This window comes from Rhinopithecus bieti, unplaced genomic scaffold, assembly GCF_001698545.2.
Source record: "Rhinopithecus bieti isolate Rb0 unplaced genomic scaffold, ASM169854v2 scaffold_13689, whole genome shotgun sequence".
Taxonomy (NCBI): domain Eukaryota; kingdom Metazoa; phylum Chordata; class Mammalia; order Primates; family Cercopithecidae; genus Rhinopithecus; species Rhinopithecus bieti.
This window is the reverse complement of record NW_016808044.1, coordinates 788,494-814,171: the sequence shown is the minus strand read 5'-3', so window position 1 is coordinate 814,171 and position 25,678 is coordinate 788,494. Positions and strand designations below refer to the sequence as shown.

Genomic DNA, 25,678 nt, shown 5'->3' with positions numbered 1-25,678 from the left:
TGGCTCATGATCTTGTGGCCCCCACCAAGGAACTGACTCAGCACAAGAGAACAGCTTCAACTTACCATGATTTCATCTCCTACTTAACCAATCAGCACTCCGGGCTCACTGGTTTTCCCACCTACCAAGTCATTCTTAAAAATTCTGATCCCAGAATGCTCAGGGAGACTGATTTGAGTAATCAATAAAACTCCGGTCTCCCACACAGACAACTCTGCGTGAATTACTCTTTCTTTATTGCAATTCCCCTGTCTTGAGAAATCAGTTCTGTTTAGGCAAGTGGGCAAGATGAACCCACTGGACAATTACAGTTTCATTTCAGAGTCATTATTATCTAGATTTGGAGTCGGAATCTCTTGAGTTCCAATCAGGTTCCCACCGTTTATCAGCTGTGTGACTTGAGTATTTTAATCTCTCTGTACCTCATTTTCCTTGTTTGAAATGGGGCTAGCAGTACCTTCTTCATCAAATTGCTGTGAAGATAAATTATATTGTATATGTGTATTAGTCAGGTTTTGTTGAAATAATGCTGCATAATGAGCATCTCTCAAACATTTCTCTTCTGCTCACATTCACAGGTAGGTTCTGGCTCAATGAGGCTGGGTTGGCTTTGGTTCAGATCTGTTCCATGTGTCCAATCCAATTCAGAATCCAGTTATTCCAGATTTAAGCTGAAGTAGCAGCAATTATCCGGAATCTGTTCATCTCGGGATGAGCAGGAGGAATCTGTTCATCTCAGGATGACAGGACTACAAAAGGGCAAGAAGAAATAGGTCATGTCTTTCAAAACTGCCACTCAGAACTGGTACACATCACATTGGTCAAGCTGTTCGCATGGCCAAGCCTAAAGTCAGTGGAATAGGGAAGCATACAGTGTCCCCTGGGAAACCATGGCAAGCCTGGAGAGAGAATGAAGTCTTATGAACAAATACATACTCCATTATAGTATGTAAAATGTGTTACACAGTGAACACACTTGCTTTATGTATTTCCTATCATTGCTGTTACCAAGATTCTGTCCTGTCCTTTATTTCTTTACCAATCTCTTTGCTCAGCTTTAATAACAATTGTATCACTATTGTAAAACAAGGGTGGACCATGAGAGAGAGCCAAATATAAACACTGGCTTGGGTATGTTTCTCCAAGTCAGTGAGGGGTCCTCAAAAGTGAGGTTTTCCTTCCTGTATCACAGGCATCTTATACAGTATCCTTCTCCAGCATTTCCTCTGTTAAGCTTTCTTTGATCATGAAGGCTGAAAAATCTCTTTTCTCTTGCTTTACATCAGCATCGTTCGACAGAAATATAATGTTGGCCATCTATGTGCTATAATGTTTTCTAGTAGACATATTTAAGAGGTCTTCAAACATGTTCAACAAAATTATCCAAATATTTTCAATGTGAAATCAATGTAAATAATTACTGTTATTTGTTAATGAGATAATTAACATTTTTTCTTCTATAATAAGTCTTCAAAACCCAATGTCATAGCAATTTAAATTACCCATAATTCGGCCAGGCGTGGTGGTTCATGCCTGTAATCCCAGCACTTTGGTAGGCCGAGGCAGGCAGATCACCTGAGTTTGGGAGTTCAAGACCAGCCTGGCCAACATGGTGAAACCCTGTCTCTACTAAAATACGAAAATAAGCTGGGCGAAGTGGTGCACGCCTGTAGTCCCAGCTACTCGGGAGGCTGAGGCAGGAGAATTGCTTGAACCCAGGAAGCAGGTGTTGCAGTGAGCTAAGATTGCACCACTACATTCCAGCATGGGTGACAGAGAAAGACTTTAAATAAAATTTAAAAATAAATAAATAAATAACCCATAATTCAAACGCTCAGTAGCCACATCTGGCTAATGGCTACATATTGAAGAAAGCGAACTATACAGTGTAACCTTGCTCAGTCATTTCTTGTTTTGTGTCTGACTTTCTTCTTTCTATTAGAGTGAATGCATTTATTGGACTTTTTTTTCTCCCACACTACCTCTGATGTTTGCTTGGATGTTTATTTTACTCTAGGTTTAACCAGAAATTTTTTTTAAAAAGGGAAACAAACCAAAACAAATAAACAGACACTGTTTAGAGTAAGAGTTAAAAAACAAAAACACTGAGGTACAAATTAAATAATTTACAGACTAAACCTCAAGTCTTACCTTCAGATGTACAATTCTACCTTGGATTTCTTCCGATCATCCTAGAAAGGATTTAGAGAATAGAGCATCTTAGAATGTAGCACATACTCAAATGATTTTTTAAAGTCATTAATTTGACCAGCTTATGAAGCCAAAGGTCTCTCTATCACAAGGTAGCTAAGGTTTATTGAAGCAATTCAGCACAACTTATTTTTTATAGAGACTACTTAACTGAAATGACTGAAAGGATGTTATGTGTCTATAAATAAATCTATAAGAAGCAACAGTGCATGTAAGAGAATAAGTTGTGGGAAGAACCAGAGCAGTTATCAAGTGAGATTGGATAGAAAATAAGTAGGACATTTCATGACCTATAGGATAGGATGTATTAGGTGTCAATGACAAATGGTTGTCTTCAGCCATCTAAGTTACAGATGGTAATGATCCTAAAGTCTTTCTTTCTATACTAAACTACCTATAAATGTTTTGTGAAGGGCTGGTTAATTATGCATGAGTGAGAAATCTGTTACAAATTTATCTCATGTGTGAGACACCATAATTTAATATGAGATAGTTGGAGATAATGTTAAGACTTTTTTTGAAAAATACACACATTATAAATCTGCTCACAAACCAAAAGAATATCCCAATCTTATACCAGTCTCAGGACCTGTGTCAGCATAAAATGTGGACACAGAGCTTCCTATAGATGCATATGAAGTCCTTCCTAGTAGAGAGGCTTCGGTACAGAACACTGGCTTTGTTCAGGCACCAGGAGCTTCAAAGCTGGTTTTTCCATTTACCAGCTGTGAATCTCTGAACAATCAAGTTAAGTGAGGTCTGAGGGTTTCTTTGTTTGTTGTTTAAATTTCTAAAATTGGTAAAATAATACTAAGTCCCTCCTACACATGATTAGCTTGGCATATAGTAAGCACTCGATCTATGTTAACTATTATTGTTAATGATTTTAGGAACAAATAAATGTCTTTGGTTACTTCTGAAAAGTCAGCAAAATCTCCTTATTCGTACTTAGAAAAAAGAACAAAATACGTACTGCAGTGGAAGGTTGGACAATACACCTGAGCATATCATATAGTTTTACCCATCCCTTATTTTGTCTTGGCTGCCAAAACATTTTCTTGAACTGACAGAGCCATGAAGATATAAGGATCTAATAGGTACATTTCAATTATCTCTTTACGAATTTTGAAACTAAGAATTACATCTGACCTTCCATCTTTTTATTTAAAAATAGAAAGAAGCAGAATAAACAGATGACATTTACAGTCATCCTGCATTGGTGTTCATCTCCGTGCCTCATCTATGGTATTGACTTATGACTTTTTTTTTTTGAGACCGAGTCTCACTTTGTCTCCAAGGCTGGAGTGCAGTGGCGCAATCTTGGCTCACTGCAACCTCTGCTTCCCAGGTTCAACAATTCTTGTGCCTCAGCCTCCTGAGTAGCTGGGACTACAGGCACGCACCACCACGACCGAATGATTTTTTGTATTTTTAGTAGAGATGGGGTTTCGTCATGTTGGCCAGGCTAGTCTTGAACTTCTGACCTCAGGTGATCTGCCCACCTCGACCTCCCAAAGTGCTGGGATTATAGGCATGAGCCACTGTGTCTGGCTGACTTTTATATCTCAGCATTGTTTCTTAATTATGCAAGAATCATTATTTTGTTGGAAACTATAAGCTCTGTGAAAGATACAGATAATTACATCACATACATATACATCTGAAATTGGAAAAGACCAATAAAGTTTGTCCCATAAAGTAATTAACTGCTTTGTTCTTTATGAATTAACAATTTATTTTTCAACATATGCAGTCTAGCTGATTTTTCTATTTGTAGCCTGATTTTTTTCTCAGACTGCTGTGTAGTAAAGGATAATTAGAGACATTCACACTTATCATCCCAGCAAGAACATTGCTTTGCTACTAAGGAAATCGTCCAATCCAGTGTGATTTATATTTGCATAATATCCTGTTGCAATATTAAAAAACACTTTGCTGAAAAACAGAGGAAGGTATTGAAATTGGGGTTTATAGAGGGAAAGTGAGGTTATGAATAATCACTGTCAAAAAAAGAAAAAAAAAAAAAACACCCGTTAGCTTATTCTATCAGTTCGCTCCAATGAAATTAAGCCTACTTTTTTTTCCTTAGAAATGGTTCACACAAAATGGAGGTAACTCTGTCAAGTACATGCTGTGTGGCACTGTTCAGACACCCAGCTGGCTTCTGAAGTCAGTGCTCTACTTTTTATCTGGTTAGCTGTAACGCCAAGGAGAAACAGCATTTTAAAATTCAATTTTGCCTTCTTGACCTCCTGTGAATCGAGAGTCAACCAAAACAAGTCTTGAAAAGCTATTTTATTTTTACAAAGGAAGGACACATTTCCACAGGAAAATAAAATGAAATGTATAATCATTATTGATTCAAATTGTAAGTTTTAAATACCTCTGTGCCCAGCTTAAAAATCATGTTAATGAACTTCGTGATTTAATTATACTCATTTGACTAATTCCAACTGACATCAGCCTTACAACTTTAAAAGTATAATTTCAAGTCACACTATTTTGTTCTCATTTTAAGCATTCAGATTCACTCCGAGAAGCTATAAGGTGACTAACCATCCCAGTTTTCCCAGGACTGAGGGGCTACATTCCTGAGAGGCAAGACTTTTTTCTTTTGAGACAGAGTCTCACTCTATCACCCAGGCGGGAGTACAGTGGCACAACTCGGCTCGCTGCAATCTCTGCCTCCTGGGTTCACGCGATTTTCTTGCTTCAGCCTCCTACGTAGCTGGGTCTACAGGTGTCCGCCACAACGCCTGACTAATTTTTGCATTTTTAGTAGAGACAGAATTGGCCAGGCTGGTCTCAAACTCCTGGCCTCAAGTGATCCACCCACGTCAGCCTCCCAAAGTCTGGGATTACAGGCATGAGCCACTGTACCCGAGAGGCAAGACTTTCAATGCTGAAACAATGGCAGAATGGGGTGATTGGTACATCATAACATGAAACTCAAAGAAAGATCTTAGGAGAGCTCAGTATTTAAAATAGAGTCTTCTGCAAAATGAGGAAAGCCTGAGTAATTAATTATGCATTTATGTAGTTATACTTTATTAAATACCTTCTCTGAATCAGTTATTGGGCTGAGCATCAGAGATTAAGAGGCAGTTTTTGTCCCGGGTATGTATATAAGAAGACAAGAGAGGCCAGGCGCAGTGGCTCACGCCAGTAACCACAGCACTTTGGGAGGCCGAGGCCGGTGGATCACGAGGTCAGGAGATGGAGACCATCCTGGCTAAGATGGTGAAACCCCATCTCTAGTGAAAATACAAAAAATTAGCCAGGCGTGGTGGCGGGCGCCTGTAGTCTCAGCTACTCGAGAGGCTGAGTCAGGAGAATGGTGTGAACCCGGAAGGCAGAGCTTGCAGTGAGCTGAGATCGCACCGCTGCACTCCAGCCTGGGCGAAAGAGTGAGACTCCGTCGGAAAAAAAAAAAAAAAAAGAACAAGCAAATATAGAATTCATAATTGAGATATGCTCAAGGGGCTATGGGACACAAAGGTGTATACTGAAAATATAACTGGTATATTTCTCATATCTGTTTCGTAAGTTTCAATTTTGACATTTATTTCTGTTAAAATAAAGTTGTATGTATCTTAAATATATACAACTAAATATAAGTAAACTAAAATTTCAGCAACTTAAAAAAAATTGCTTTCATAAATAATAAACTCATTCACTAAGTCATGTATGAAAAATAGTCCCTGAAGTAAATCAGTTTTATTGTCAGTACATAATGTATTTTATTTCATGAGTAACTGATTGATAAAAAGTTCAATTCACAGAGAGGACGTACCAATTCTATGTGGTTCCAACCTAACAAAAGAACTTAAAAATATATGGAGAAAAAAAACCTGTGGAATACAACTAAAGCCGTGCTTTGAGGGAAACTTAAAGCTTTACACGTTTATATCAGAAAGGAAGGAAGCTTTCAAATCAATGATTAAAGCACCTACCATAAGAAACTGGAAGGTGGGAAAGGAGAAAGGTTCAAATTAAGAACAAAGCAAGCAGAAGGAAGGAAATGATAAGGATAATGGCAGAAATCAATAAAATTGAGAACAGAAAAACAATAAGAGGGAAACAAGGAAACCAAATTTGGGTCTTTGAAAAGAGGAGTACGATCGGTAAACATTTGGGTATACATATCAAAAATAAAAACTGGAGAAGCTATCTAGTTGCTGGTACGGCATCAGAGAAGCTTGGAAGTTGTCACTCTATCCTAACAATAAGTAAAAAGCTGAACACACTGAAAAAACAACTTTTTTTAGATCTGTAAGATAAGTGATATCACAAGATAAATTATGGACCCCAAAATTAGAGAGACAGGTGAATACATAGAATTATGACTTGCTGGGGCAGAAACTCACAAGCAGAACCCTCCATGGGAACCAGTGCCAGGGTAGGAAAACCTGAACTATAATTGATGACCTGCTGGAGGCTCACTGTGGACAGCTCTGAGAATTAAAAACTCCAGGGAGGCTCAGTGTCTTAGGCACTTTTGCATTGCTATAAAGGAATACCTGAGACTGGGTAATTTATAAAGGCAAAAGATTTAATTGGCTTGCAGTTCTGCAGGCTGTACAAGAAGTGTAATGCCAGCCTCTGCTTCTAGTGAGAGTCTTAAGGAAGCTTGCAATCATGGCGGAAGGCAAAAGGGGAGCCAACATGTCACATGGCAGGTGAGAGAGGGAGCAAAAGAGAGAAGGGAAAAGTCCTAGGCTCTTTTAAATAATCAGCTCTCACATGGACTCATTACCACAGGGAGGGCACCATGCCATTCATGAAGAATCTGCCCCCATGACCCAGACACGTCCCACCAGGCCCCACCTCCAACACTGGAGGTCACATTTTAACACGAGATTTTCAGGAGACAAACATTCAAACCATATCATATGACTATATGGGAGCTTCCACACTCTTGTGAGTTTTATCTTCAGGAGTTCAGCCTGTTCTCATAATAAATGGCATAGAAAAAATCCCTTATGCTTCCTTAATGGAAAGGGGAAAATAAACCATTTTTGAAATAGCCCAGAGAATTATAATCTTCTTAGCAAAATCTGTCCTCAGGAGAAACTATTTTACCAGAACCTCACTCACTGGGATATTATCAAAGCCTTACTGAGCTGGAGAAAGGAAAAGGCCAAGTCTAGACCCCTCCAGCTAAGACAATGAGGCGGGAGGGGGATGCAGAAGCATGTGTGGAGTTCACAGTCTGACTGAGGCTCATTAGAAGACTGAGACCCAATCATAGGACTATTGGATGTTTCCCCTCCCACACACCACACCTCCACATTACTAAAGGCCTAGCTACAGAAGTTCCTTTTATTTGTTGCTGTCAAGAAATAATTAAATAGCATACTAAAAGGCAAACAACACAGTTTGAAGAGGCAAAATGAGCATCAAAAGCAGACTCTGATATCACAGAGATGCTGCAATGATCAGACAGAATTTAAAACAACAATGGCAAATATACTAGAGGCTTTAATGGATAGTTTATAGGAAATGATGGACAATGCAAGTAGAGACATGAAATTCTAAGAAAGAACCAAAAAGAAATGCTAGAGATCAGAATCACTGTCACAGAAATGAAGAATGCATTTGACAGACTTATTTGTAGACTGGACATGGCTGAGAATAAAATCTCTGAGTTTTAGGACATTTCCATAGAAACCTCCGAAACTAAAAAGCAAAAAGAACAAAAGACTGGAAATAATAGGACAGAATATCCAAGAACGGTGGGGCAACTACATATGGGAGTATCAGAAGAAAAAAGAGAGAATGGATCAGAAGATATGTTTAGACGATCATGATGGAGATTTTCCCCAAATTAATTTGGATACCAAACCACATATTGAGAAAACTCAGAAAAGAAAAATAGGGTAAATTCCCCCCTAAAATTACACAACAGAGATCTCTACACCTCAGCATATCATATTCAAACTACAGAAAATCATAGATAAAGAAAGAATTATGAAAGCAGCCAGAGAAAAGAAACACCTTACCTATACTAGAGCAAAGATAATAATTACATTTAGCTTCTCAAAATCCATGCAAACAAGAAGAGAATGGAAGGAAGTATTTAAAGTGTTGAAAGAAAAAAAAACCCCACCAATGTACAGTTCTGTACCCTATAAAATGATCCTTCAAAAGCGAAAGAGAAATAAAGACTTTCTCAAACAAACAAGCAAACAAACAAAAATCAAGGGACTTTATCGCCAGTAGACCTATCTTGCAGGATATGTGAAAAGAACTTTTTTGAGAGAGAAGGGCAATGATATAGGTTTGAAATTCAGATCTATATAAGGAAAGGAAAACACTGAAGAAAATAAGTGAAGGTAAAATACAAACTTTTTTCTTATTCTTTATAGATCTAACAGATAATAATTTGTTCAAAATCATAATGATGATAATGTATTCAATTACATATGCTTATGTGTGTATGTATGTGTGTGTATATATAATATATATATAATTCAGTTTAATATATATATTGAAATGAATGCTAGCAATGACACAAGGTTCAGAAGGGGGGAATTAGGATTATTTTTATAAAGTATTAACACTACTTGTGAAATGGCAAAGTATTATTTAAAAGTTAATTTGGATTATTAAATGTATATTGGAAACTCTAGGGCAACCACTAAAAAAAAGTGAAAAAAGAAGCATAAAAGAGAGAAAATGAAATAATATAAAATCATATAAAATACACAATGTAAAATCACAGAAGGCAGAAAAAGAGTGGATGAGTGGGAAAAAATAAGCAAAAAAGATCAGCAAAATACAAAACAGTAATAAATGTGGTAGATATTAATCCACCTACATCAAGAACTTTGAGTGTCAATGGTCTAAATGCATGAATTCAAAGATAGAAATTATTAGAGCAGATCAAAATACAACTCTATGTTGTCTACAAAAAACCCACTTTACACATAAAGACCTATAGATTAAAGGTAAATATATGGAGAAAGATATATCATGCTAACACTAATTGAAAGAAAGTAGAAGCAGTTATATTAATTTTAGATATAGCTGACTTCAAAGCAAGTAAAGTTGTGGGGATAAAGAGGGGCATTACATAATGATAAAGGGTGAATTCTCCAAGAAGACATAAGAATCGTTAATGTGTGTGCATGTCTAACAACACAGCATCAAAACACATGAAGCAAAAACTCATAGAAGTGGAAGGATAAATAGATGAATGCATTATTATGGCCAGAAACTTCAACTCTCTTTTCACAAATGGACAGACCCAGCAGGCAGAAAATCAGTAAGAACAGAGTTGAACTCAATACCACCATCAATCAACTGGATACAGTGGACATCTGTAGTAGTCTACTTCTTCCAGCAACAGCAGAATACACATTATTCTCAGGCTCACATGAAATATTTGTCAGGACATACCACAGGTGGATCATAAAACACAACAAATTTAAAAGAATGGAAATTATACAATATCTGCTCATACAGCAATGAAATTAAATATGAAATCAATAGCAAACATATAGCTGGATAATCCCCAAATATTTTAAGATTGAGGAACACACCTATAAATAAAACATGGATCAAAGAAGAAATCTCAAAAGAAATTATAAACGATTTTTAATTAATTAATTAAAACCACAATTTATCAAAATTTGTGGGATGCAGTAAAAGCAGTGTTTAGAGGGAAATGTCTAGTATTGAATGCATATATTAGAAAAGAAAAAAGATCTCAAATCAATTTTCTAAGCTTCTGCCTTAGAAAAACATTAAAAAAAAAAACAGCAAGTTAATTCCAAAGTAAGCAGAAGAAAAGAAATAATAAAAATTACAGTGGAAATCAGTGAAATTGAAAACAGTAGATCAATACAGAAAAAATCAACAAAACCAAAAGATGGTTCTTTGAAAAGATCAATAAAATCAATAAGCTTCTAATTAGGCTAAGTAAAAAAGAGGTGACAATCGCTAATACCACAATGAAAGGGGAGACATTAGTACGGATCCAGGGACAATAAAAGAACAATAAAGGAATACTATGAACAACTCTGTGCCCACACATTTGATAATGTAGGTGAAGTGAACAAATTCCTTAAATACATAATCTGTCAAAACTCATACAAGAAGAAGTTGATAATCTGAATAGTCCTATATCCATTAAAGAAATTGAATTAATATCTAATAACCTTTGAAAACAGAAAACACCAGGCCTAGAAGAGTTTGCTGGGGAATTCTATAAAACATTTAAAGAAGAAATAATGCCAATTTTCTACAATGTCTTTCAGAAGACAGAGGCAGAGGAAAGACTTCCTACCTTATTCTAGAAGGTCAGCAATACCCTGTACCTAAACCAAAGACATTATAAGAAAAGAAGATTATAACCAATATCTCTCCAGAACCTAGATGCAAAACTCCTCAATAAAATATTAGTAAATCCAAACCAACAATGTATAAAAATAACTACATACCATAACTCGGTGGGACTTAGGACCTCAGGTATGAAAGACTGGTTAAAAATTTGAAAACCAATTAATATAATCTATCATATTAACAGGTTAAAGAAGAAAGAATACATAATCATATCCACAGACACAGAAAAAGTATTTGACAAAATTAGCAATTTATTCATGATAAAAACTCTAATCAAACTCAAAATAGAGGAAAACTTTCAACTTATTAAAGAATATCAACAAGAAACCTACAGTTCACATAATGTTTAATGATGAGAAACTAGAAGCTTGCCTACTAAGATCATAAAAAAGTCAAAGATAGGGAAACTCAATATTGTCAAGATTTTGGTTGTTCTTAAATTTATGTATAGATTCAGTGCAGTTTCAATCAAAATATCAGTAGGTTATTTTGTGGATATTGACAAACTGATTCTAAAGTTTATATGGAAAGATGAAAGCCCCAGAACAACCAACACAATATTCACAGAGAAGAGCAAAGTTGAAAGAATGACACTACCTGATATCAAGACTTATTATAAAGCTATAGTATTAGGACAGTGTAGTATTGGTGAAAGAATAGACAAATAGATCAATGAAAAAGAATAGATATCTGAGGAATAAATTAGCATGAATATAGTCAACTGATATTTAACCAAAGAACAACAGCAATACAATATAGAAACAATGTCTTCTCAATGAATGGTGCTAGAGCAACTGCACATCCACAGGTTAAAAAAAAATGATTCTAGATGCTGACCTCACACCCTTCACAAAAATTTGCTTAAATGAGTCACCTAAATGTAAAATGCAAAACTATAAAACTCCCAGAAGATAACATAGAGGAAAATCTAGATGGTGTTGGGTTATATAATGACTCTTTAGATATGACACAAAAGCCATGATCAATGAAAGAAAAAAATGATAAACTGGACTTTATTAAAATAAGAATCTCTGCTCTGTGAAAGACACTGACAAGAGACTGAAAATACAAGCTGGCCAGGTGCAGTGGCTCACGCTTGTAATGCCAGCACTTTGGGAGGCTGAGTCAGGCAGATTGCTTGAGCCCAGGAGTTTGAGACCAGCCTGGGCAACACAGGAAAATCATATCTCTACAAAAAGATACAACAACAACAGAATTACTGGGTGTGGTGGCACACACCTGTGGTCTCAGTTACTCAGAAGGCAGAGGTGAGAGGATCACTTGAGCCTGGGAGGTCGAGGCTGCAATGAGCCTTCATTGCACCACTGCACTCCATCCCGGTCAAGAGAGACTCTGTCTCAAAAAAAAAAGAAAGAAAGAAAAGTGAAGAAAATACAAAACAACTCAACTAAAAAATGGGCCAGGGAACTTAACAGATAGACATCTCACCAAAGAAGATACACATACAGGCTGGGCATGGTGGCTCACGCCTGTAATCCCAGCACTTTGGGAGGCCAAGACGGGTGGATCACCCGAAGTTAGGAGTTCAAGATCAGCCTGGCCAACATGGCAAAACCCCATCTCCACTTAAACATACAAAAATTAGCTGGGTGTGGTGGCACACACCGGTAATCCCAGCTACTCAGGAGGCTGAGGCAGGAGAATCGCTTGAACCCGGGAGGCAGAGGTTGCAGTGAGCCAAGATTTGCCACTGTACTCCAGCCTGGGTGATAGAATGAGACTGTCTCAAAAAAAAAAAAAAATACACATATGACAATTAAGCATTTGAAAATATGCTCCACATAGTATGTCATCAGGGAAATGCAAATTAAAACAACAGTAAAATACCACTGCATACCTATTAGAATAGCCAAAATTTAGACCACTGACAACACCAAATGCTGGTAAGGATGTGGAGGAACAGGAGCCCTCATCATTGATGCTGGGAATGCAAAATGGTATAGCCACTTTGAAAAACTGTTCTTACCAAACTAAATTTACACTTACCACCACTCATGCTTCCTGGTATTTTAACCCAAATGAGTGGGAAATTTATGTCTTTGCAAAAACTTTCGTGCAGACCCTTATAGTAGCTTTATTCAGAATTGCAAAACTTGGAAGTAACCAAGATATCCTTTAATAGGTGAGTGATAAGTAAACTGTGGTACATCCAGCCAATGGAACACTTAGCACTAAAAAGAAATGAGCTATGAAGCCATGAAAAGGCTGGAGGAGACTTCAATCTTTATCAGTAAGCGAAAGAAACCAGTCTGTAAAGGTGACATACTGTCTGATTTTAACTACATGGCATTTGGGAAAAGTCAGGACTTTGAAGAGCATGAAAAGATTAGTGCCAGGTGTTCAGAGCTAGGGATGAATGGCAGAACACAGAGGTTTTTTTGAGTAGCAAAACAACTCTGTATGACATTAAAATAGAGGATATATGTCATTATATTTTTGTCCAAATAACCCAATATACAACACCAATAATGAACGCCAGTGCAAATTATGATCTTTGGGTGATAATGATGTGTCAGTGCAGATTCATTAATTGTAGTAAATGTACCACTCTAATGAGAAATATTGATAATGGGAGTAAGTTATGCATGTGTGGGGGCAGGGTGTATATAGGATATCTCCGTACCTTCCTCGAAATTTTGCTCTGAACTTAAAACTGCTCAAAAATAAAGTTAATTAAAAAAAGAAAAGAAAAAAAGAAATTATCAATGTCATAAATAAAAGAAAGGACATTACTATAAATTCTACAGACATTAAAAGGATATTATGGGAGCATTATGAACAGCTATTTGTCAATAAATTTGACGCTTAGATGCAATGGAAAAACTCCCTGATTTCCTACCAAAGCTCGATAGAAAATAATTGGACAGCTGGAAAAGTCCTATATTTATTGAAGAAATTGAATTCATAAACATCTTTCAATGAAGAAAACTTCAGGCCAGATACTTAACAGGAAAACTTCATTTAAAGATGAAATAAGTCCAATTCTGCAAACGTTCTTCCAGAAATTATAAAAGGAGGAAGTACTTTCCAACTCATTTATGAGGCCAAAGTTACCCTGGTACCAAGATGAGATAAAAATTGTCAAGAAAAGAAAACCTCACACCTGCATTATGCAATATTGTAGCCAACAGCAAAATGTACCTATTCTGCACTTGAAATGTTGCTAACCCAAATTAAGATGTGCTGTAATTAGAAAATAAATGCCACATTTGAAAGCCTTAGTATGAAAGAAATACAAAATGTTTCATCAATATTTTACGTTGATATAATATAACTATTGGTAATAGTTATATTAAATAAATTACATTATTAACATTAATTTTGTTTTTTGGTTGTTATGTCATTACAATACAATTTAAAAGTACATTTGTGATTTTTACTATTTATCTACTTGACAATGCTATAAACCGATATCCCTCATAAACACTGAGGCAAAAATTCTTTTTAAAAATTAGCAAATTAGGCTGGGCGCAGTGGCTCACACCTGCAATACCAGCACTTTGGGAGGCAAAGGTGGGTGGATCACTTGAGCCCAGGAGTTCAAGACCTGTCTGGGAAATGCAATGAACCCCTACCTCTACCATATAAAAAAAAAAATTAGTTGGGCAGGGTGGTGTATACCTGTAGTCCCAGCTACTTGGGAGGCTGGAATCATTGCTCGGGCCTGGGAGGCAGAAGCTGCAGTGAGCCAAGATTGTGCCACTGCACTGAGGCCTGGGCAACAGAGTGAGATCCTGTCTCAAAAAAAAAAAAAAAAAAAGCAAATTAAATTAAGAAATATATTCAAAGAATAATACAACCTGATACAATGGGGTTTATCATAGGAAAGAAAGATTGGGTCCATGTGAAAATCAGTAAGTTTAATTCACCATATTAACAAACTAATGGAGAAAAAAAAAAAAACCATATGATAATCTCAGTTGAGGCACAAAGCGCATTTGACAAAATTTAACATTTATTCATGGTTTAAAAAAACAAAACAAAACATGAAAGAAACCTAACCAAAGTAGGAATCAAAGGGAACATTCTCAACTTTATAAAAGGTATCTATGAAAAAATCTATAAACACATTCCATACATAATAGTAACAGATGGAATGCTTTCCCCTGAAATCAGCAATGAGCTAAGAATGTCATCCTCATCATTACTTTCAACATATAATAGAAGACATATAATACATTTTTTAAAAATGCATATATAATTGAAAAAGATACATGAAATAGTCTTTATTCACAGAAGATCTAATTGTCTCTGTAGAAAATCACAAAGACAGGGGATCTACAATAAAGCTGCTGGAACTAATAATTGACTTTGATGAAGTTGCAGAACACAAGGGCAATATATAGAAATCAATGACATTTCTACATATTTGCAGTAAACAATTAGAAATTGAAAATTTTAAAGTATTATTTACAATAGCACCACAATGGGAGATAGGGATAAATCTAACACAGTATGTACAAGATTTTAAAAACTGTACAGCATTGATGAGAGAAATACAAAATGACTAAAGAAATAAAGAAGCGGCCGGGCACGGTGGCTCACGCCTGTAATCCCAGCACTTTGGGAGGCTGAGGCGAGCGGATCACGAGGTCAGGAGATGGAGACCATCCTGGCTAAGATGGTGAAAGCCCGTCTCTAGTAAAAATACAAAAAATTAGCCGGGCCTGGTGGTGGGCGCCTGTAGTCCCAGCTACTCGGGAGGCTGAGGCAGGAGAATGGCGTGAACCCAGGAGGCGGAGCTTGCAGTGAACCGAGATCACGCCACTGCACTCCAGCCTGCGCGACAGAGCAAGACTTCATCTCAAAAAAAAAAAAAAAAAGGAAGAAAAAGCAAGCAAGCAAGCAAGCAATCAAGCAAGCATACTGTGCTCATATATTAGAACAGCAGTCCCCAACTTTTTTGGCACCGGGGACTGCTTTTACGGAAGACAGTTTTTTCCATGGGGTGGGTGGGGAGGGATGGTTTCTGGATGAAACTGCTCTACCTCAGATCATCAGGTATTAGTTAGATTATCATAAGGAGCACACAACCTAGATCCCTCGCATGCACAATTCACAGTAGGGTTTGTACTCCTGTGAGAATCTAATGCCATTGCTGATCTGACAGGAGACAGTAATGCTTACTTGCCCACAGCTCACCTGCTGTGCAGCCTGGTTCTGTTAGGACAAGTACTGGTCTGTGTTCCGGGAGCTGGGAACCCCTGCATTAGAAGGCTCAATCCTTTCCTAGATGATTTTCATTTTTAAAACATTAGAAGACTCAATATTGTTATTATGTCAATTCTCCCTTATTTTACCTATAGATTCAATGAAATCCTAAAATTCCATCAGGCTTTTGTTTTACAGAAATCAATATACTGATTCTGAAATTTACATGGAAATCTCATGGAACTAGAATAGTTAAAACACAGAAAACAAAGTTACAGAACTCACGCTACCTGACTTACTTTAAAGCCACCGTTATTAAGACAATTTGTTACATCCATAGTAATAGATACATAGATCAAAAAAAAAAAGAAAAAAGAAAAGAAAAGAATCTAGAAATACACCCACACATAATATGGTCAATTGACAAGGATACCAAGGCAATTTATATGAGAAAGATTTTTCTTATTGAAAAATTGAATATCCATATCCACAATGGTGATCCTTGACCCTTACCCACCATTACATTAAAAAATTAACTCAAAATGGATTGTAGACCTGTATGTAAAAACTGAATTTATAAAAATTCTAGAAAAAAAAATTCTTTGGAACCTTGAGTGAGACAAATATTTCTTAAATAAAACAAGAAAGCACAAACTACAAAAGAAAAAATAGATAAATTGTTCTTCATCAAAATTAAAAATGTCTGCTCTTTGAAGGATAATGTTAAGAAAATAAAAAGGTTGCAGACTCTGGAAAAATATTTGCAAAACAGATGTCTGATAAAGGACTGGTATCCATAACATACATTTAGAACTTTTACAACTCAGCAATAAGAAAACAAATAACCCAATAAAAATGAGCAAAAGATTTATACAAGCACTTCCTCCAAAATGATAAATGGATAAATAAGCTCATGAAAAGATGCTGAACATCATTATTCAATAGGGAAATGCAAATTGCAGCCACAGTATGTTACAACTAAACTCCTATTAGAATGGTTTCAATTAAAAGACACTGACAATAAAGTGCCTGCAAAGATACACCACATATGTGACTCTCATACATTACTAATGGAAATACAGAATTGATACTTTGGAAAACAGTTTGGCAATTTCTTATAGAGTTAAAGATTTACTTATCATATGACCCAGAAATCTCACTCCTAGAATTTACTCAAGAGAAATAGAAACATATGTAGTTATTCTTTGGTATTGATGGGGAATTGGTTTCAAGACCCCCTCAGATGCCAAAATCCACAGGTACTCAAGTAACTTATAGAAAATGGTCTAGTGTTTACATATAACCTACACACATCCTTTTGTATACTTTAAATCATCTCTAGATTACCCGAATGATTAGATTATAATACTTATGTTACCTGGTTACCTAGATTAGATTATAATAGCTAATACAATGTAAATGCTACGTATGTTGTCATTATACTTTATCGCTTTTGTATTTGCATTTTTTAAATAGTTTTTAATATATTTTCAGTCTGTGGTTGTGTGAATTCATGGATTCAGAACTCATGGAAATGAAGGGCAACTGTATTTACAGAAAAACTGTATTTTTTTCTAGTAGCTTTATTGCCAAAATTGGAAATAATCCAAGTTGTCATTAACTAGAAGATGGATAAATAAATTATAATACATCTATAAAATTAAATATTAGTAAAAAATACATAAAAAATGAACTGTTGATATGTTGGTGTGAAAGAAATTACTTATAAGTAATTTTAAGTAATGGCAAAAACTGCAACTACTTTTGCACCAACCTAATAGTAATTCAGTATAGACAAATCTCACATACACAATGTTATGCAAAAAAAAAAAAAAAAATCTAGGATAAAACAGCTATATGCTGTGATTCCATTTATATGTCATTCCAGAAATGAAATCACCTTTGCAAAACTTATAACAATGAGAAGATTATGACAATGAAAGAGATGTGATCTAACCAACCCTCATCTTGCCTTTAACCCCCAAACTGCTCTTGGTCATTACTGGATTTGTGCTAAGCTAACTTTGAGAGAAATTTAGTTTGTAGTTTAAATGGTAATAGCCTTTCACCTAGTAAAACTAATGAAAGGCCATCAGGTTAGGAGGATGTAACCTGGTTAACACAGGTTCCCGTTATTAACTATTTTACATCTGGAAAATCCGAGGCAGCGGAGGTTATGAAACTTCTCTAAAATCACATGACTACTTAGAGGTGGTCTGGAATTCAGACTCAAGAAACTAGGCTCCTAATTAGCTAAATATGACTAATTGCCACCTAGCTGCTCATATGACAGCAACAATCATCATACTCCTTCCCTGTATTCTATACAGAGATTATTGGAGGGGTGTACATGGTCAAGAAGAGCATAGCTCCAAATCCTGAGCAAATCCTTGAGCGCTTTCCTCATTGTTAAAAAAAAAAAAAAAAAAGCCCTCTGTTTTAACCTCCATTTAGGACATTTGAGAGTAGCACTTGCATCCTGTGGGACTCTTCAAAACTTCAGAAGAATCAAATAGTATCTTTCATCTAAAATTTTGGAAATTTCCCCTTATTTCTCCACAATCCTAACACTTTTAAGCTAATGTCTTCCCTCAACAGTGACAGTATTAGCAGATGGTGAGACACAGCATCTTCCTTTATCTCCTCTGGAGAATCAGTACACCTCTGTCATCTTCCCCTGCAAGATCAAGCAAAAATAAGCCTTCCTTTCGGCACTGATTCTTAATCTTCCCTTCCATTAAGGATTCGTGTTATGATATTTATCTTCTGTCTTTTTAATCACTGTCTCTTACAAAAAGATAATTTCAATGTGACTTTGCTGACATCCACAGAAATGTTATCTTCATAGCTTTCCTCTTCAGAGCCAAACATAGCAAAGAAGCATAAACTTCTATGGTCTTTCTTGCTCCCTGAGCCCTTGCAAGTGGGCATCTTTCTCTTCTTCCCTGTTGAAACTGATCTCCCTCAGGAAAAATCCAACAGTAATTGTTAGTTTCATACGCCTTGGCTTTTTCAGATAGTGCTTTCATAAAATATCACGGCTTCAACTATCAAATTAATACTAAAGATGCCTCCTGTATTATTTTACCCATTATCTTTTACTCAAGCTAAATTCCACCTTCCACGCTGCTCAGAGGATATGTATTTTAAGATATCTGATCATCCATCTTAATTAAATAAGATATTTTATTTAAAACAAAACATATTCATATCCCCTTTTTCTAAATATCTGTCAAAGTCAAAAAATTCAACGTGAAATCCTTTCCTTTTTATTACATAATCCATGGTCATTTAATCTTGCTTATCTTTTCTTTACATTTTTCACATGGACAGCTCTCCATTTCCATTGGCCGTTGAACAATCTAGTCGTTCAAACCTTCACACTTGGATTGTAATTTTGATATCTCTATTTCCACTATTCTAATTCATAGTTCACATTATAACCATTATAATGGTTTCACCACTTTATTTTCGACAGGTCCTTCCCAATATTAAGAGACTATTGCATGCCTGTTGTGCACTGTACACATCTCAACTATTCATTTGTGATGGAAATCATTTAGCCCCTTTTACCGTTCTAGAGTAGACATCAGCCAGGAATGGTGGTTTATTACTGTAATCCCAGCACTTTAGCAAGCCAAGGCAGAAGGATCACTTGAAGCTAGGATTTTGAGACCAACCTAGGCAAAATAGTGAGACCTGCTCTCTACAAAAAAAAAAAAAAAAAAAAAAACTGTTAACAAAAATTAGCCGGATGTGGTGCCACACACCTGTAGTCCTAGTTATTTGGGAGACTGAGGTGGGAATATTGCTTGAGCCCAGGAGGTCAAGGCTGCATTGAGCTGTGATCCCGCCAATGCAGTCCAGCTTGGGCAACAGAGTGAGACTTTGACACACACACACACAGACAGACACACACAGACAGACACACACACGCAGACACACACACACACAGTAGATATTTTTTATTTTGGTTAGCCCAGCTGTCCTTTCCTTACTTAACCCATGTGGTTTTTTCAATCCTAGTAACCATCCTCTTCACCCTACCCCTTGCTACAAATGGCAACAAGGACCCAGACCTGGTCAATCATCATATCCCACCCATTCTCCCAAAACTATGATCCCAGCTGAGTCAATCAGAATCCATTCCTGAGATGATTTATGGACCTATGAAAGATAAAACTTCTACAGGGTTCATGAGCTATCAAAACAGTCAGTCATATGTATTTTAATGAAGAGTGTACACTGGAAAGTATATTTAAAAGAGGGAGAGAAGAGACAGAACACAAATTCTATTGTTTGAGCATGTTGATCAAGGCATATATAATGCCAAACCCACTCTTGGACTTCTCAGTTATATGAGCCAGTACATTTAATTTTTGGTTACACTTCTATTTTGGATTTCAGTCACTTGCAACTAAAAGAGTCTGTTTATTACACAATATGAGTGTATCCATTATTTGGTTTATTACTGCAAGGTCATAGATGGGATCAAGAGTTAAAGATGAATCAAGCACCATACAGTAGTTCTGTAGTTAATGTAAAAGTGTGCCCTCTGTTATGGTGAATTGTGTATATGTGAGTTTGGCAAGTGCTTCAAGAGCAATACAGAGGCTAAGAAACTGCAGAGAGTGAAGTGATTCATTCTGACTGGGCAGATTGGGAAAGTTTCAGGGTATAACAGCATTTTAAGCTGGACTTTGAAAGATGAATAAGTTGTCAATACTGTTGCTAAGTTTGATATCAATCATTGTATTATTTGCTCATTTATTTCTGAAATCATTTCCAATACTGTTTATTAATCTAAATTTATTTATCATAAAGCTCCAGTTCATAAGTAACTTGTCTTCTTCCTGTTTGCTTTGATATTAGATTATATCATTTTTAGTTACTTCTTTTTCTTCTTTGTTTGTTTGGTTTTATTTTAGAGACAGGGTCTCACTCTGTCACCCAGGCTGAAATGCAGTGGCTTGATCATAGCTCACTATAGCCTCAAACTCCTGGGCTCAAGCAATCCTCCTCCCGTAGCCTCTCCAGTAGCTGGGATTACGGGCATGCACACCATGCCTGGCTAATTTTTTTTTTTTTTTTTTTTTTTTTGTACAGACAGGGTCTCCCTGTGTTGCCCAGGCTGGTCTTAAACTCCTAGCCTCAAGCAAGCCTCCCACTTCTGCCTCCCAAAGTGCTGGGATTACAGGCAAGAGCCACAGCACCCAGCCTCCATATGTGCATACTGCATATCCTAATTCGGCCATAATCTCTGGAAAGCAAATACCATCTTATCATCTCTTTAATATCTACTATAGCATCTAACACAGCACTGGGCACAAAGTACTTAGAAAACAATAAAATAATGCAAATGCCAAGTTTTTGACAGTTTGATTAAACATCTGTATATGGTAGATTAATTTCATTCCTAAATGATGTTGAAGATTTTCTGTTACTCTCAAATGAAAAAATCTAGTAGTTGTAAACTGCCATGAAACTATTTCAAGCATGCAAAGGAAAGTATATTAGGTGGTGTTTGACTGATAAGTCTAAATTGAGACTGTTTTTTTTTTCCTCCTTTGACTTCTGAGCTTTTAACTGGAATCTTGGAATTGAGTTCATTAAATAATATAGTTTATTAGGAAAATAAAGCATTTGGAAAGAAGATGAAAACAGACCAAAATAAAAGCTAAAGGAGTGTTGAAAATATTAGACTGAAGTTGCAGTGAACTAAAGTAGCAGTAAAAACATCTGAGACATAGGAAATTATTTTGCTAGAGAATAGTAAGAAGACATTAAAGCCCTTAAAATACAAGAGTGTGAAGTCAAAGACTTACAAGGCTGAAGTTACTAAGATTTTAGGATTACTTTGTTATGGGACATGTAATTAAAGGTCACATCTTTGAAATTAAATGTGTAGAAAATAGTTCTTTCCACATGAAGGGTAACATTTACCAATGTAAGGCTAATCAATGACTAATGGTAATTTCACAAATAGGATTACTGTGTAAAAATATGAGAAGATGGAGCTACAGAAAAATTGTATCTTATCACAGGAAAGATAGAACTATCAGAGAAAACAGGAAAATTCATCAGTCAAATATCTGATTATTTAGGTTAAGGCAGATCCAGGTTTTATGGGACCTGAAGCTTATACAATTTTGGGGACTTTCTAAACAACAACATTATGGGGCCAGGTGTGGTGGCTCATGCCTGTAATCCCAGCACTTTGGGAGGTCGAGGCGGGAGGATCACGAGGTCAGGAGATCGAGACCATCCTGGTTAACACTGTGAAACTCTGTCTCTACTAAAAATACAAAAATTAGCCGGGCATGGTGGCAGGCACCAGTAGTCCCAGCTACTCGGGAGGCTGCGGCAGGAGAATGGCGTGAACCCAGGAGGTGGAGCTTGCAGTCAGGTGAAATCTTACCACTGCAATCCAGCCTGGGTGGCAGAGCGAGACTCCATCTCAAACAAACAAACAAACAAAAACAAACAAACAAACAAGAAAACATTATGGATGCCAAATTTGGTATAACAGCTTCTATTTAGAATTAGAAATTAATCACAACAAATTACAAATCTATGTAATGTTAAAAAATTATATAATTCAGAAAAAATAACAACAAATAATAGCCTGACACACCTATATAATTAATGACTTTTCTGCATTTTTGCTACATATTATTTCATTGTCTTTCCATATGACAAATATTTTAAAATAATGTTCTCTATATAGAAGATAGAAAGATAATCAGTTTTTATGTTAGCATGATTGACAAAAAAACTTTTCATTATTGGTAGTTAAGAAAAGTTTCTTTTTGCTTCAAAACTCAGTATTGGTTGCACCTCATACAATATTAGAATGGTGGCCAAATTTGGAAGCCTTCTACCAAGATTTTTTCAAATACAAGCTCTTACAAATGTAGTTGCTGTTCGTATTACTGCTAGTGGTTTAAGCCTTACAAATAAGAATTCTGATACATTCTATTTTGCACAACTGTTATCAAAAAGAAAAAAGTATGATGCTTTTATAATTGTATGTTTCTTATGAATACATCTTGATATGAGAAAACTTTTTGTCTAGGTGCTGTGATAACAGAATCCACCACTTATAATTTTATGTAGGTAACAATTAGAAAAAAATTACCCCAGAATAGCTTGCAGTTCAAACATTTCACACTTGTTTCTCTTTCACTATCCACTTATCTCCCTTGGTGAGCACTTTTATATAATGATACCAACATTTGTATCATGATATCAACTATGGCTCCATATGGCTAACAATATACCCAGAAGTGACTGGGAACCAAAAGAAATGTGTCCTACTAAACCCGAAGTAAATGTATCCCCCACAGAACTGTCCCTTGTCAGTTTCCCCAACTGCTATTGCCACTCCAACACAGCCCAACAGACACAAGGCAAGGTGTGAAGTAGGTCAATCTTAATAGATTACGGTTATATTAGGTTTGCAAGTTTTACAAAAACATGTGACTGGCCAAGCATGGTGGCTCACACCTGTAATCCCAGCACTTTGGGAGGCCGAGGCAGGTGGATCACGAGGTCAGTAGATCGAGACCATCCTGGCCAACATGGTGAAACCCCATCTCTACTAAAACACAAAAAAATTAGCTGGGCATGGTGGTGAGTGCCTGTAGTCCCAGCTACTTGGGAGGCTGAGGCAGGGAAATTGTTTGAACCCAGGAGGCGGAAGCTGCAGTGAGCCGAGATCACGCCACCGCACTCCAACCTGGCAACAGAGCAAGACTCCATCGCAAAAAAAAAAAAAAAAAAGTGACCACATAAACAAATTTCAAAGATATCTCCTAGGGCCATGCAAGCAAAGGATCTCAAAATATAAGGGTAAATATGCCTCTATTTAGAAAAACACTATTTAGAAAATGGCCTTACACAGCTCTCTTTTTGTGACATGTATAAAATTCATAGAAAATCCCCATTTTAAAAATTGTGAAATGTAACATATAAACAAGAATGTGCATGCATTAGTTTGCTAGGGTTGCCATAACAGAATGTCACAGACTGGGCAGTTTAAAAAACAGAAATGTATTTCCTCACAGTTAGGGAGAAAGGAAGTCCAAGATCAAGGTGCCAGCTAAATCGATTTCTCCTAAGGCCTCTCTCGTTGGCTTATAGATGGCTACCTTCTCACATGGTCTTTTCTCCGCGTACACGTATCCCTGGTGACTCTTCCTCTTTGTATTAGGACAACAGTCATATTGGATGAGGGATTCCCTTTTATGATGTCATTTAACCTTAATTACCTCTTTAAAGGCGCTATATCCAAATACATTGAGAGTTAGTCCTTAAACATATGAGTTTGAGGGGGACAAAATTCCATAATAGTACAGAAAACATACATGTACAGTAATAATACTGTAATAATCATAAAGCAAACATACTTATAGCCACCACTTACATCAAGACATGAAACATTGCTATTACCAAAAGACACCTTAACAAACCATAGCCCACAAGTCTTTTCCTAAACACACCATCTTTCCTTACCCTAAATGTAATCCACTCTTCTGGGAGCTATTTTTTTTGTAGTTTTCAATCTATACATGCAGCTTTATACAGTGTTGTGTAATTTGGTCTACTTTTGTATAATGGAATTGTGCTCCTATGTATTATTTGGGGTCTTGGTTTTTTCACACAACCTCTTCTTTGTGAGATGTAATACACAAAGTTTACTCATTTCTCAGCAAGGACAAGATATTAAATATTTAGGCTTAAGGGCCATGTGTTCTCTGTCACAATCATTTCCGCTATTGTTGTGAAAACAATATAGACAATATATAAGTGAATGGATGTAGTTATGTTCAAATAAATATTCACAGAAACAGTTAACAAGTGTGCAAACTGTAGTTTTCTAACTGATATCGTTTGGATCTGTATTCCCACCAAATTTCATGTTGAATTGTAATCCCTAATGTTTGAGGTACTGCTTGGTGGGAGGTAAATGGATCATGGAGGCGGATTTCACATGAATGCCTTAGTACCATCCCCTTACTGTGATAGTGAGTTCTCATGAGATCTGGTTGTGTAAAAATGTCTAGCACCTCCCCGTAGCTCTTTCTCTTGCTGCTGCGCCCACCATGTGAAGTATCTGTTCCTGCTTCATCTTCTGCCATGATTGTAAGTTTCCTGAGGCCTCCCCAGAAACTGAGCAGGTGCTGCCATGCTTCCTGTAAAGCCTGCAGAACCGTGAGCCAATTAAATCTCTTTTCTTTATAAATTACCTCAGTCTCAGGTATTTCTTATAGCAGTGAAAGAACAGACTAATACACCGACTTCTGCTCTGTAGGATCTTTCATGCCTGACATTGGTTATTTGTACTTCTTTCTTTTCCCTGATTGATCTCAAAAAGTTCATTAAAAGCATTTGAATATAAAAGTAACTTCCAAATTGGTCGAGTCTCTGGACATAGAATTTTGAGATTAGCAGTACTTTTCTTTCAGCAAGTTGAAGATATTATTTTATTATCTCCTGATTTTTATTGTTGCTGCTAAGAAATCAATAATACATCTAACTGTTGGATTTTATATCTCTTTTTTCTTTTCTTTTTGCTATAATGAAGAAATTCTCTTGATCTTTGGTATTCTATACTTTCAGTAGAATGTCCTCAGATAAAAAATGTTTTAAAAATTAGTTGCTAGAGATTCAGTGGGATTCTTGAATGATTTTCATTGTGTCTGGAAATTTCTTAGCCATCATTTTCATACATTGACTCTGCCCTTCTCTCTACTTTCCTTCAAGAACTACAATTAAATATATAATATATTTGCTCTTTTTCTCTTACTTATCTCTTAAGTTCTCTTCTATGTTTCCATCTTTTCATTTCTGTATGCTGCTTTCTATTCAATTTCCCATGACTTACTTTCCAGTTCATTTATTTTATCTTCACTGTGTCTTATTTGCTTTTAAATCCATCTATTAAGTT

At 36.3% G+C, this 25,678-nt stretch overlaps 1 long non-coding RNA gene across 3 annotated transcripts; it reads right to left on the bottom strand.

Annotated features, from left to right (window-relative positions):
• Positions 1-340: 340 nt before the first annotated feature.
• On the bottom strand, positions 341-23,943 carry LOC108537670 (uncharacterized). Of its 3 annotated transcripts, XR_001887894.1 has the most exons (4): positions 23,794-23,913; positions 2,152-2,192; positions 571-749; positions 341-473 (listed from the first exon to the last, which is right to left on the bottom strand). It is a non-coding gene; the product is annotated as an uncharacterized LOC108537670 (long non-coding RNA). The 3 variants fall into 3 exon arrangements; XR_001887895.1 differs by having other exon boundaries at positions 445-749; positions 23,880-23,943; XR_001887893.1 differs by having other exon boundaries at positions 445-749.
• Between the last annotated feature and the right edge of the window lie 1,735 nt (positions 23,944-25,678).